The sequence below is a fragment of the Pyxicephalus adspersus genome, chromosome 4 (genome assembly GCF_032062135.1).
Source record: "Pyxicephalus adspersus chromosome 4, UCB_Pads_2.0, whole genome shotgun sequence".
Lineage (NCBI taxonomy): Eukaryota > Metazoa > Chordata > Amphibia > Anura > Pyxicephalidae > Pyxicephalus > Pyxicephalus adspersus.
In genome coordinates this window covers 101,637,473-101,647,811 of record NC_092861.1, presented here as the reverse complement: position 1 = coordinate 101,647,811, position 10,339 = coordinate 101,637,473, and the positions used below count along the sequence as shown (strand labels likewise).

At 39.6% G+C, this 10,339-nt stretch overlaps 1 protein-coding gene across 1 annotated transcript in view; it reads left to right on the top strand.

Moving 5' to 3' along the window:
* UNC93A (unc-93 homolog A) overlaps positions 1-9,483 on the top strand; it is a 191,121-nt gene extending 181,638 nt beyond the window's left edge. Inside the window, exons 8-12 of the transcript XR_011920418.1 lie at positions 3,605-3,797; positions 3,958-4,497; positions 4,603-4,725; positions 4,835-8,659; positions 8,999-9,483. The gene's annotated coding sequence lies outside the window, so the exon portion shown is untranslated. The remainder of the gene's footprint in view (positions 1-3,604; positions 3,798-3,957; positions 4,498-4,602; positions 4,726-4,834; positions 8,660-8,998) is intronic.
* Positions 9,484-10,339: the final 856 nt, after the last annotated feature.

Below are 10,339 nucleotides of genomic sequence, written 5' to 3'. Positions count from 1 at the left end.
CATCACACACCGAGGTATAAGTGTTAAGCTGGCTTGCAGCCAGGTTTATTGAAGGTTGCAAAATAAAATAACAAAACAGCAAAAAGAAAACCTTGCCTGTCCGGCACTTACTATACATCAGACTTTCCTGTCTATCAGCTAGAGGGCTTCTCCCTGTCAGCTCCAAACAAAGCTTGCAGCAACCTTCTACGCACTTTTGAGCTCACTCACACCAACTGACTTGAGCTCTGTCACCCAGACTGACTTTCTGAGTCTCTCAGCAGAGCTCCTCATAGACTGACTGTCTGTGTCTCCAAACAGAGCTCTCTCCCACACAGTCCACCTGGCTGTGTCTCTCTAAGCCAAGCTGAGCCCGCACAGATCCCTGTCTGTGTCTCTCCACATTAGGCTCCTGACTGAGCTCCTGGCTCTATGTTAATTCCCCACCCTCAGTGCTTCTTAATTAATTATCTCACAGGTGAGAGTCTTCCACCTGCTACTTCACACAGGAGAGAGATCTTGGGCAAATATATCTCCCTTCAACCTCCAATCTTGCATTGGTGTCACTATATATATATTTATTTATATATATCTATATATAAAAAAAAAAATATATATTATATATATATATATAGTACAAATCTAAAGGATCGGATCACTAAAATAATATGGAATGTCAAACTGTTAAAAAACCAAACAGCCCAATAGCATGTTAATTTTCAACACCTGTGCACATAATGATGAGCATATATAAGGGTGTTGTCTAACTTGCTTTTTTCCATTGTCTTAAATTTTTTTTGGGTCAAAGAGGGGCTGTTGTTTTGTTTGTTAGCCTAATCTATGTTGCTACATTTGATACTTTGCTTACCATTTAGCACAATAGCTGGTTTTGTTTTTTGTACTTTAATGTTTTAATGTCCATTTTGCTATTAAGAAGTCAATGTCAATGTTAATGCTTTGTTCCTGTGTTTTTGGCCATATTGTTTCATTAGAATAGCATGTCTATATTACCACCTTGAAATGTTTGTCCTGCATAAATATTTTCTGATCCAGGTTTCCACCCTTGATAGGTCAAAATAGCTTATTGGTTTGGTAACTATTTTTTGAATGCAATATTTTTGGGCCCACTTTTTTGTCTGGTTGGTTTTTGTCATCTCCTTTTCCTTTGTCCTAGGACCTGCAATGCAAAAGTTATATTATGCTTGTTTTTAGGCAGTTCCCTTCTATGATAATTTTGACTGGCTAAAAACAGCACAATTGGCTTATTAAAACTCAGTGTGATGTAACCACTATGTGCATGTCAACTGTTCTATTGCAAAAAAAAATTCCCAAAGAAGGATCCTGATTCCGGTAAGATTTTCTTTTTAGGTGTATATTTGTTTCATGTGAACTCATGTATGTACAAACATGCATATATATCTGCATGTATGCATGTACATAAAAAAATTATAGGAAGAAATAGTCAGAAATAGGCAATGAGGATTTTTTAGGCTATATTGCTTAACATGATTAAAATTGCAAAGATTGCCTATTTCTTCCTATGATTTCTGATGTCACGGGCTTGGTTGCAAGCAACATTCATGTATGATATTGGTTCTGGTTAAGAGGTAACCCCCTTTATGTGCTTCCACTACCAAGCTGAGGTAAGTCAATATATAGTTGGGCAAGGTCTAACATGCAATTCAAACTGAAACATAACAAAAAATATATACAAAAAGTATATTAAGCCCCCTAGCGGTAATCCTGAGTGTTACTCGGGGTGGCTTTTACATGCAAAAAGATGTAATCCTGAGTCCCACTCGGGGTAACTTTAGAAGCCCCCCGTACCTTTGCCCCGCGCTCCAGCGGCGATCGAATGGTCCAGCTGTGATGCCGGGGCGCCGGTATGTCGGGGGGGGGCGTGGCCGGGCAGGAAATTTAAAAGCAGGTTACTGAGTAATCTGCTTTTAAATACCACCCAGGTCCCGGCCACGCCGCTGCTCGCATCAGCAGTGAGATGCGAAGCAGCAGCAGCGTCTGTGTGAGGCAAGCGGGACATCCCCACTCGCATCACCCGGGAGGATGAGTCATCTTCTGGGTAATGTGAGTGGTGATGTATTGGGGGGTGTGTCTGGGAGGAAAATTTAAAAGCAGATTACAATGTAATCTGCTTTTAAATGGCTTTTATAGTTCAAAAACACCACACAACATGAAATAAAAATAAAACTACATTTTGAATTTTATATTTTATTTTAAGATTACATTGTTGTCTATTAATTCATTATTTTTTAAAGTTATTATTTATAATTATGTATTATATTATAATTAATGATTATAATATAATAAATAAATATAATTATCATACCCGGGAGTTAATTCTAAGAATTATAGGCCCACAAAATAAACAAATATTTCTATGCAAAAAAAATAGGATCACTTTTTAGATAAAAAAACTGACAGAATTAGAACGCTAGGGGGGTTAATATGAAATAATATGCGCATACCTATGCACAACACCGGAACACCGGCTACATGCGGGTATTGATGCGCATACAGCAGGAGTACGGGCAAATGCATGGCGTAGCCACATTTTTCAGTAGACAGGAGTAAACCAGGAAGTTTCATATCTGTATTATCATCATTCCGCACCCATTGTTTGAAGAGAGGGACCTGCGCTTCATTATTCAGGTAAGTGTTTTTTTTTTTTAAAGTTTTAGCAGGGGGGAGGGGAGGGGGATTATTTTTAGTACAATAAGCATACATTTTGTCCATGTTTGCACATTTAAATGTGTTTTATGCGTCATGCATGTTTGCACATTTAAATGTGTTTTTAGGCATCATGCATGTTTGCACATTTAAATGTGTTTTATGCATCATGCAAGATATGCAAGATATGACATGCAGAATTCCCACAGAGGTAGAGGTCCTCACTCCTAAAGTTGGCTGTTGACAACTATGCACATATTTTGATATGTGTATGTACGGTTTTGAAAAATCTTCATGATTCTACCAAATTAAGCTCAATCAGAGGTAGATCATTTGCCTCCTCGCTATCACGCAAGGCTGTAAATTATCTTTCTTTGTCCGGAGGACAGTGGAAGCCTCCTGGTAGAATGTCCTCTGGATAGCTGAGACCACAATCCTGATTTTGGTGAAGGCACATCATTCTACTGTGTCACATAGATATTCCCATATTTAGTATTTCTCCACTTTTTTTATAGATTTTTTTTTTCATGTGTCAACAAAATAAATCCACATGTGTTGCATTATCTGACCCAATGCAACGGTGCTTACATTTTGCCCCAGATTGTATATGTATGTATGTCTGGCACTTACTAATGCTTCACTAAAACCGGATAAACAGAGTTTACATCTAGGAGCATAATTATTGGTTTTACAATAGTTTAAACAGGATTAAGCTTAGTGGGCTGGCAACTGGAAGCTTCTTAATATTAGTAATAGTATACCCATATATATTTACACACAATATTAACAAACAGTTTACAATTGCAACCAAACTATGTCAATTTGCAACAGAAAATATATCAATCAATCAGTCAATGAATTAGTTATCCCTTTTTTGTTCTTTTTAAGAGGTGTTTGGTTGTTGTCAAAAAACTCACATTTTGTTTCTCTTTTTCTTTAGACAATGATTCGGCAGAGATATGACCAGCAGCAGTCGATTTTTGTCAAGCGACAAATCACAGAGAGGCTGACAGACATTTTGTGGACCCCTGCAGGGACGTGCCCAACAGTCGCTCAAATCCAGCACGTTTAAAGCAACCTAAAGCGAAGGCGACCGGATTTGGTGTGCAAAGTGGTGGACCGCATCCTGTCTGGTAAGTTTTGCATTTTGTCTTCTCCTCTTGTTAAGGACTGGTGTTTTAGAATGTTTCTTGTTTGTGTAAAGTAGTATTGTTTAGCCTAGAACTGTTTGTTTTTCACTTCCTATATTTTAATACCCTTGTTAATTTTGTATTTTTGATTCTGTTATTACAGCCAACTCTCCATCACGCCGGCGGCTGCAAATATTCCAGCGGCCACACAGGCGACTGGCCATCCCCCAGGATAAGGAGGAGGAAGAGACTTCCCCAGGGGAGGAGGAGCCAGTCAATCAACATTTGTTAAACAGAATCAACTTTTCTAACATATGTTGCAATTCAACACATTCTCACACTACTTTCACCATTTTTCATTACAAATACAAAGAAAGATCTATCAGGATTTCATGTGGTTTCCAGTCATTAATCATGCATAAAATGAACGTTCTTTCTAGGTTGTTGGCTAGCATGAATAAAAATAGACATGAGTTGTTTAGTTGTCAAAAGTTGAACTGACAAATGTTTGCTCTAAGTTTTTGGAAGTAGGCAGAAAGTATCATTTAAAAGTTCTGCAATAATTCATTCACCTTAACTAACCTTACAAATCTGCTTTAGTCCTGCCCACCCACTTTTACTTATGGTGTTCATTTTTTATCTACAGCTACTGCAGCGCCCTTGCCAGCACCTCCTCCACAGGACACAAGTTCCTCATCTGAATGTAGGTATTTCTCCATTTTTGGTATTGTGAACATTCCTTAAAAACCATGAAAATAAAAGTAGGAGTAGGAGTATAGATTTTTATCGTCTCCTTCTACAAACACAGCCAGTTCTACATCGAGGGAGGCAGCCAGCCCTCCTAAGGAGCTTCCGAGCCCCCCATCACCGCCACCGCCACCACCACCACCACCGCCACCCTAACCCCAGAGACATGGCAGACATCCTCCTGGTAAGTTTATATTTTCAGTTGTTTGGTTTTTAAAAGGACAGTACTTTTAAAAAATGTTTGGACCAAACTCTTCCGGTTATTTATTATTCGTTTTTTCCTCACCCGCCAGGAAGAAGATGGGATAGCCTGTATTGGCTGTACCGGAGGATGTCTGCCAGGGATATGCCCAGGCGGTACCGCTTTTAAAAAAACAAAAACAAATTTTGTATATATGTTTTAAAAAAAAGTTTTGTTATATTGTTATATTTTTATATTTGTTGTAAAAAAACTAAAAGCTAGATTTTGTCAATGTTATTTTATTGTCTTTCAAGTGCACATTTTAAATCTGTTTCCAGCCTGGCCAATCCAACTCCATCCCTAAAAAAACACAAAAAAGAAACCTTAGTTTTTACACAATAGTTCTTTGAACCATAAAATATTTAACATGCTCTTATCCTACACCAACCTGTTTTGCAGCTTGGCCAAGTTTGATCCATTCCTCCATTCCTCCATTGGTCACTTTATTTTCCAAATATCCTGTGACCTTAAAAGTAACAGAGTATGGTATGTTAGATATGTCCTCTTGAAAATATTTGTAATTGTAACATCATTCAAGAATACATTTGGCATAGAATACACAACTGAACACCTTAGTATGTCATTTTAACCAACAGAAAAGTAGTTGACCTCTTAGCAAGCATATTTATCTGTTACAGACAAGTGAGGTGTGCCATATTTGGTCCCTAGACATAACTAGATTTGTGTTCATTTAGTGATCAAAGATGCAATCGTGTAAATTTTCAAATTATGTTTAGCTTTTTTTTAAGGTCATTACATCAATACTTGTAGATTATTGAGTTGAGACTTCATACTTGATTAGAATCCGTTTGACAAATGTACAAACTGGAACATTCTTTGAGGAATAGATAGCAAAACTGCATTTGGAGCATACTTGGGCCAAATCATAGGAAACTTAGATAGGTAAAGTGTCAAAGTGCGAGGGTCACTAACCTGTGGACATTGGGCAAACACAAAATAGAGATTAAGCTATTTTATACAAACAAGCGTCTTCACACAGGATACCAACTCAAACCCACACTGGCGATCTCATGGAGTCCTGAAAAAATTGAGTGAAGAATGACAGGAAGAATGTTCTCACTAGGCACCCGGCATCCATTTACATACTTCGCCCAAACCAGGTTCATCTTTCCAGGAGGAAGCCTAGTGTCATCACGATGCGAAGTGACATCCTCATCATCCACATCACCTTGAGTACAGGGGGCAGGAGGGGACTGCTGCGTCTCAGGGCGTACTATTGTAAAAAAATCTAAATACATCATTAATGCAAGTCAAAAGAAGGTAAAAATACACTAAAGAGGTCATTTTACAAAAATGATCTCATATTTCACCCCCAAACATAAATAAGTAAAAACACAATGCTATTTTGTTCTCAATGATAATGACAAAACTGTTGCAATCCCACAAAAATGCAAAAATCAATTCACATTGGTAATTAGGTAGTGTAAAAGGATTGAACTTATATGGTTGCCAAGCATTGGAGTCATCCCGGTAGTCCACCCCTACCACCGTTTCTGGCCCAATGAATGGCCACGCCAATCTTTCATACTCCTTGAGACTCTGCACAAGATGTTCACGATTGGTCCCACTCCTTCCAGCCTCTGTGCCCAGGAGCCTTTTGACGTGTCTGAAGATGTCACTCACACGTTTTTGACACTGGGTAATGGTCCGTTGTGTACTGCCCACTGCATTTGCATTCCTGGCAATTTCCTCCCAGAGTCCTTGCCTTACAGCATGGGAAGTCTGGGAGTGCAAGCCCCCAGAGTCGTGGAAAATGTTGTACGTAGGACTCCATGAGGGCTGCATTTTGCTCAGGAGTGAACCTGGTTGCCTTGGAACCAGAATACCTGGTCCGGCTCAAACTGGCTGAGGTGCCAGGTTGAGGGGCCAGGGGCCTAGATGTTACTTGGCCTGCTTTACAGAGCAACCTAGCTGGCCTGAGGGAGCTGCCTGTTGGTCTATGGACTGAAGACCTTGGGGTGGTGGTGGTGGTGGTGGGGCTGCCAGCAGCAGCGACGGTGGTGGTGGCAGTGGTGGTGGCAGTGGTGGTGGCCATTCTCCTTGGCTCCATGTAACCAGAATAACAAAATAAAAGAGTTATGGGAAAACACACCCAAAACATTGTTTGGAGGAATAAAGTCAATGGTGTATTCTTACTTGTCGTTTTTCTTGTAGCAGCCTTCTGGTTTGTTGTTTTTCTGTTTTCTCTCTTTGTAAAGTTTTAGTTTGCATGCAGAATGGCTAAAAAGCTCTGTGCAAATTTATATAGATCCAGTACGTGTGCTCCTAAATGTGCGCTGGGTCTAGGATTTTGCTTGCTGTTGTCATGGAGCCCAATTTGGAAGTGAACTTGCTCTTTGCCACTGCTGTTGTGACATTGAATACAACTCTGCCTCCCACTGCAGAAGAAGAGCAGCAGCAACAACAGCAACCAGGGGAGCAAGCTCCTGCTTCGCGACTGCTCCAGTAACCACGCATCTTCTTGGAGCATAGCCGCCTTGAAATTTTGCATGACCAGGATGTCAAAAGGCGTTTCCGCCTGTCTCGCCAGGTCATCCAAGATCTGTACAGCTTGCTGGAAGATAAAATTGCTCCAAAAACCAAGAGAAGCCAGGCAGTGCCAGGAATGACCAGGCTCTTGGCCACTCTTTATATTTGAAGAAGGGGTTCCTTTCAAACTTCCTCGGCCTTAATTTGTGGACTAAGCCAGCCTACAGTTTCCAGGGTTTTTACGAAGGTCATCAATGCCATTGTGGACCTTGTCCCATTATATATTCACTTCCCTCAAATAGCTCAGGAGTGGAGGAAGGTAAAGGTGGATTTCTTCACGCAAGCGGGATTTCCGAATGTTTTAGGGTCATCGATGGCACCCATGTGGCCATTCAGGCCCCTAAATTGCAGGAAATCACGTTTCGCAACCGGAAGCAATATCATTCACTGAATGTACAAATAGTCTGTGATGCCAACAGGAGAATCATGAGTGCACGCACAGGTTTCCCAGGATCATGCCATGATGCCTATATCCTGCGTCAGACAGCCCTCTACCAGAAATTCATCTCGGGAGAAATGCCTGAGGGCTGGTAATAGGTAATGTATAATGTCGTTACTGTAATACAACTAACAGTAGTCAAATTCTAAAGACACTTATTATGTTGCTATGTCCCTTTGCATTGTCAGAATGCCAGGCTATGACCTATATTTTATATATGTCATATTTTGTGCTAACATCTAATTTAGCAAATAGTTTATAAATATTGTACATTATTGGAAGCATGGGGGAAGAACTAACTTTCAGATATTCCCGGAAGCCCAATTATAATTACAATGTTCACAGCTCACAGTACTTCAGTGTGGTAGTCAGTAGTAACAATGTCTCCTAACAACTAAAAAGCAATAAAGTGACCGAAGAGCACAACCCTTAGCAACCTTTGTAAAAAAACTGTAGTGTTACACTGTATTCACAGAACACTTACTATACCAAGAACTAACATGTATTATGTTTGTCTTTTTACAGCTGACAAAAGATACAGGCAGCTTCCATGGCTTATGACAGCTGTGCGTCACCCCCGGTCTGAAGCGGAGCATAATTACAACAAGGCTCTGCAAAAAAGCCGGGGGGATGTGGAGCAAACCATTGGGCTGCTAAAAGCACGGTTTCTGTGCTTGGCGCGGCCCGGTGGTGAGCTCCTTTACGCACCATGGAAAGCTGCCCAGTCATCATGGCATGCTGCGTCCTGCACAAACTGTGCCTGCACCATGGGGATACCTGGGACATTCCAGAGGAACTCGAGCCAGAGTTACATCAATATCCTGCCTCTGGCTCCCAAAGCACAGGGACGTCGAGTCAGAGATGAACTTATTGCTAATGTATTTGCGCGTGAGTATTTACATATGTTTATAATGCATGCATTACATATTTCAGCACTAATGTTTGGGTTACAAACCAACCATAGTTGTCAAAGTCATAGAAAGCACACTTTAATCGTTTGGGAAATGAAATAGCAGACATATTTGTGTAAGAGCTGGACCTTTATGTGACACTTTACAAAAACACATTGCCAAACTAGGGCAGTGTGCAAATTAGTTTAGATTTGTGCAAGCATTGCTTATGCAGCCAGAAAAGCATTAAAAATACAATCCAGCACCATGTAGTTATCACTAAAGCATGGTTAATGCTGCTTAACACATCCTAATAATGTAATCTATTTCTTTACAGGGCGATAACATCCCTCTGCTGTGCTGCCAAGTCTCTGGAATGTTACATCACAGACTACCGTACATTCGTAGATGATATTGCTTCCGGTTAAAGAAGAAATCCACCTTTATGTTCCTCCACTCCCAAAGCTGATGTGAGGAAGTGAATATATAGTGGGCCAAGGTCTAAAATGGCATTGAAACCTTCATAAACACCCAGGAAACTGTAGACTGGCTCAGCGCACAAATTAAGGGTGACATGATTTAAAAGGACTCCCTTCCTAATATATAGAGAGTCCAGGCCTGGCTTCTCTTGGTTTTTGCTGCAATTTTACCTTCCAGAAAGATGTAAAGGTCATGGATGACCTGGCGGAACGGGCATAAACGTCTTTTGACATTCTGGTCATTGGTTTGAGCAAAGCAATAAATATGTTTGTTAAATTTTCCTTGGCATATTTCTATACAAAATTACTAATATGATTAGAATCATGTAAACACATAAATAAAGCATACTATCTGGTATGTAAAAGTGCTTGACCCTGCTTGTGAGCTTGTCAATCAATGTTGTTTGATGTTGTGCTTGGCAACCTGGACCTCCTTTCATCACCATCAGGTGTGTTAGAATGAGTATGCAACTCAGCTAGACAACTAATTGACAACCAGTTTGGACAGAAAGTGGAAGTGTGTTTGTATACAAAAGTGCTAAGATCAGGCAGCACAGCACAATGACAACAAACCTATAACACTACCACAAATGAACAGAGGAGTTGTGTTCATTCATCAATATGAGTCCAAATGTCAGAGTAATAAATATATACATAATACATTCAAAAACCAATATGTGACTTTAAAAATTGGACAAAGGCAAACAGGGGGTTCAAGTAGTAGTTTTTGAATGAAACCATGCAGACATTTGTCATGAATATTAGTTGAAAAAAAATGACAAAACATTGCAGAAGATTTGCTAAACAACAAAAACTGTACTTACAAACCAAGCACAAAAACATTGCAGCAAAAAATGAAACTAACAATAATGAGGATTACAAAGTCACATCAATGCATAACATCCAAGCAAATTTACTTGATAACCCCCCAACCCCCCGCAAACCAGTCCAGGTAAATAATAATAATGAAAATGCATATGTATTTATATGCATTTAAATGTATTTTGACATACATACACAAGTGAAATCACTATTTTTTTTCAACCACCTTTGGCAATAATCCTTTTTTCAATTATTTGATTTCTATTAAGCCAAATTACAATGATATTTTAATTAGATCACAAATGCTTGGTGACAATTTTTTACAATCTATACTATTGTGTGATGACATATTATGAAGTGTCAACTAGTATATACAC